Raw genomic sequence first — 4,046 nt, forward strand, 5'->3', positions numbered from 1 at the left:
ACTGCTCTGAAGACAGAGCTCTCCTGGTCATGGGATGGCTGCCAGCAGTGTCTGGAGCTACATGCTTCCATAGTTTTTTTTTTTTTTTTTTTTTTTTTGAGACGGGGTCTCGCTCTGTCACCCAGGCTGGAGTGCAGTGGCCGGATCTCGGCTCACTGCAAGCTCCGCCTCCCGGGTTCACGCCATTCTCCTGCCTCAGCCTCCCGAGTAGCCGGAACTACAGGCGCCCGCCACCGCGCCCGGCTAGTTTTTTGTATTTTTTTAGTAGAGACGGGGTTTCACCGTGTTAGCCAGGATGGTCTCGATCTCCTGACCTCGTGATCCGCCCGTCTCGGCCTCCCAAAGTGCAGGGATTACAGGCTTGAGCCACCGCGCCCGGCCGCTTCCATAGTTTTATGCAGCAGAAAGGAGAGAAAAGCTAGCTCCCCAATCATAGAACAGAAACCCTTCCTCTGGGTTTGATTGGACCAACATAGAGTTGAATCTAACTGAAGTCAAACCTGTGATTGTAGGTAGTGTAGCTGGACCAGCCACAGACAAAACTCCTCAGACACCGGATTAAAGAAGGAAGAGGTTTATTCGATGGTAGCGTCGGCCAACTTGCATCTTAAGAGCCGAGCTCTCTGAAAAAGAAGTTCTTGGCCTTTTTAAAGGCTTACAACTCTAACAAGTCCACATGAAAGGGTCGTGATAAATTAAGCAAGCGTGACTGGGGGCTACATGCATCAGCTAACAGAACAGAAAATTTTGCAATGGTTTTTCGTACAATGTCTGGAATTTACAGATAACACAAGTAGTTTAGGTCAGGGTTGAAATTATTATTATTACTTTTTTTAACTCCTAGGGCCAGGTGGCGGTGCCAAGGTTGTCTGGCTATTTATCTTCTGTTTCCTTCCGACTTTTTGCTTTCTCTCTTTCCTCCTGTCTTGTGAACTAGGCAAGGTAGGGGGAGGAGGGCAGCAGGAGTATTAGTGATCTCCTTCCTTAGTAGGATCCCACTACTTGTGACAGGAAAAAGAATAGCGGGTAGGCAATGAGCAGAATCTACTACTGGTATGTTCCTAAAATTTTTTTGTAAAAGATGTTTAAGAACTTGGCCAGGTGCAGTGGCTCATGTCTATAATCCCAACACTTTGGGAGACTGAGCTGGGTGGATCACTTGAGCTCAGGAGTTCAAGATCAGCCTGGGCAACATGGCGAAACCTCAAAATATACAAAAATTAGTCAGGCACAGTGGTGCATATCTGCATGTCTGTGGTCCCAGCTACTTGGGAGGCTGAGGTGGGAGGATCACTTGAGCCTGGGAGGCAGAGGTTGCAGTGAGTGCAGATGATGCCACTGCACTCCAACCTGGGTGACAGTGTCAGACCTTGTCTCAAAAAAAAAAAAAGATATTTAAGAATTTGGTGCTGTGTGCAGTGTAATTACTACTGTAATCCTAGCACTTTGGGAGGCTGAGGTGGGCGGATCACTTGAGGTCCAGGAGTTCAAGACCAGCCTGGCCAATATGGTGACTCCGTCTCTACTAAAACTACAAAAGATACAAAAAATTAGCCAGGCGAGGTGGCGGGCGCCTGTAGTCCCAGCTACTCAGGAGGCTGAGGCAGGAGAATGGCGTGAACCCAGGAGGCGGAGCTTGCAGTGAGCTGAGATCGCATCACTGCACTCCAGCCTGGGCGACAGAGCGAGACTCCGTCTCAAAAAAAAAAAAAAAAAAAAAAAGAACTTGTTAAAGGTGTTTTCCTTTGGGGAGAGGGTTCCAGGTTGAGGATAATGGATGGAGACTTCATTTTATACACTCCTGTATAATTTGATTTGTTTTACAGTTTTTGTTTTTGTTTTTTAATTCAGACTTAACTGTGTGGTAGAATTCTACGCCCTTTAAGTTTTCATTCTTTTATACCATCTGCATTGGAAAAAGAGAGAGAAAAAATTCCTACAAAAAGACAAATTGTGAATGGGATTAAAAAAATGTTTGCAGGCAAGAACTGGTGTGCAGTTTTATGAAGATTAGAATTAGAGCTATGTAATAAATGAGTTTATTCAGTAAGTTTAATATCTTAGTTAGTCTCTGCTGTTTAACAAACTATCCCAACAACTTATTGTTTCAACAACAATTTCTGATTTCCCATTTGACGTGTTGACTGAGAAGTTCTTTTGCTGGTCTGGCCCGGGCTCACTCATGGCTACATTCAGTTGCAGGTCAGTTTGCGACCCAGGTCAGGTGGGATGGCCAGACAATGGGCCTCTCTCTCTGGGTGGCCTTTCCAGCAGGATGGCCTGGACAGCATTCCAGGAGGACCACCCCATACAGGGGCACTTGTCAAGCCTCTGCTGGCGTTCCACTTGCTGTTGTCCCATGGGCCAAGAAAGTCACATGGCCAAGCCCAGAGTCACCATGAGAGGGGATTATAGCAGGGCATAGGTATTAAAAGGCATGATGCTCTGGGGGATGTTATTATTATTATCACTATTACTATTATTACAATTTCTACAACTGCACTCTACTTAAAGAACAATGTCTTTAAATAAGGGAGAAGCTCAGTTTTGAGAGACATTTTCTTTCTTTCTTTTTTTTTTTTTGAGACGGAGTCTCGCTCTGTCGCCCAGGCTGGAGTGCAGTGGCCGGATCTCAGCTCACTGCAAGCTCCGCCTCCCGGGTTCACGCCATTCTCCGGCCTCAGCCTCCCGAGTAGCTGGGACTACAGGCGCTGCCACCTCGCCCGGCTATTTTTTGTATTTCTTAGTAGAGACGGGGTTTCACCGTGTTAGCCAGGATGGTCTCGATCTCCTGACCTCGTGATCCGCCCATCTCGGCCTCCCAAAGTGCTGGGATTACAGGCTTGAGCCACCGCGCCCGGCCGAGAGACATTTTCAAAACCCTAAATTATGCACTCTGTGTTACGGATATAGACAAATGCTCTGTTCAGACAATTTACCCTGTGTCATAACCAAATACGTGGCACAATGAGGAACTGAAAGCAAATTTGCACAATAAACATCAAAAGAAAAAAATTAATGTAAATATTAAAACAGGCTGGGCCTAGGCGACAGAGCAAGACTCCATCTGAAAACAAAACAAAACAAAAAACAGGCTAGGTGTGGTGGCTCATGCCTGTAATCCCAGCACTTTGCGTGGCCGTGGTGGGAGGATCATTTGAGTTTAGGAGTTCAAGACCAGTCTGGCCAATATGATGAAACCTCGTTTCTACTAAACATACACAAATTAGCCGGGCGTGCTGACATGTGCCTGTAATCCCAGTTATGCGAGAGGCTGAGGTGGGAGAATTGCTTGAACCTGAGAGGCGGAGGTTGCAATGAGACAGGATCGCACCACTACACTCCAGCCTGGATGATGAGAGTGTCTCAAATAAATAAATAAATATTAAAACAACACCAGGCCGGGTGCGGTGGCTCAACCCTGTAATCCCAGCACTTTGGGAGGCCGAGGCGGGTGGATCACGAGGTCAGGAGATCGAGACCATCCTGGCTAACATGGTGAAACCCCGTCTCTACTAAAAAAATACAAAAAACTAGCTGGGCGTGGTGGCGGGCGCCTGTAGTCCCAGCTACTCGGAGGCTGAGGCAGGAGAATGGCGTAAACCCGGGAGGCGGAGCTTGCAGTGAGCCGAGATCGCGCCATTGCACTCCAGCCTGGGTGACACAGCAAGACTCCGTCTCAAAAAAAAAAAAAAACAAAAAAAAAACAAAAAAAAAACACCAAATCCAGTGTCTCACAGATGAACAACTATGACTTCATGATACTCTAGCCCACAGTCCTACTTTATCTTCTTTGTTGCTGCCAAGTTGATAGTTTCCTAGATGAAGAGTGTGGGGAGTTGGGCTGAACAGCTCATCCGAATGCACTCGATGTGAACAGCCAATCTGAATTAATCAGATCTAAACTCATCACTCCCTCTGTTTGATTCTCCTCCAAGAGCACAGTGAAGGAGAAAAAGTGAGAACTAAGTTATTCAGCTAATTCATTTGAAGAAGTGTGGGCAAACATATACATGATATATGTTGTCAGGAAACAAACGTGGCAT

This window comes from Theropithecus gelada, chromosome 16 (assembly GCF_003255815.1).
Source record: "Theropithecus gelada isolate Dixy chromosome 16, Tgel_1.0, whole genome shotgun sequence".
Taxonomy (NCBI): Eukaryota; Metazoa; Chordata; class Mammalia; order Primates; family Cercopithecidae; genus Theropithecus; species Theropithecus gelada.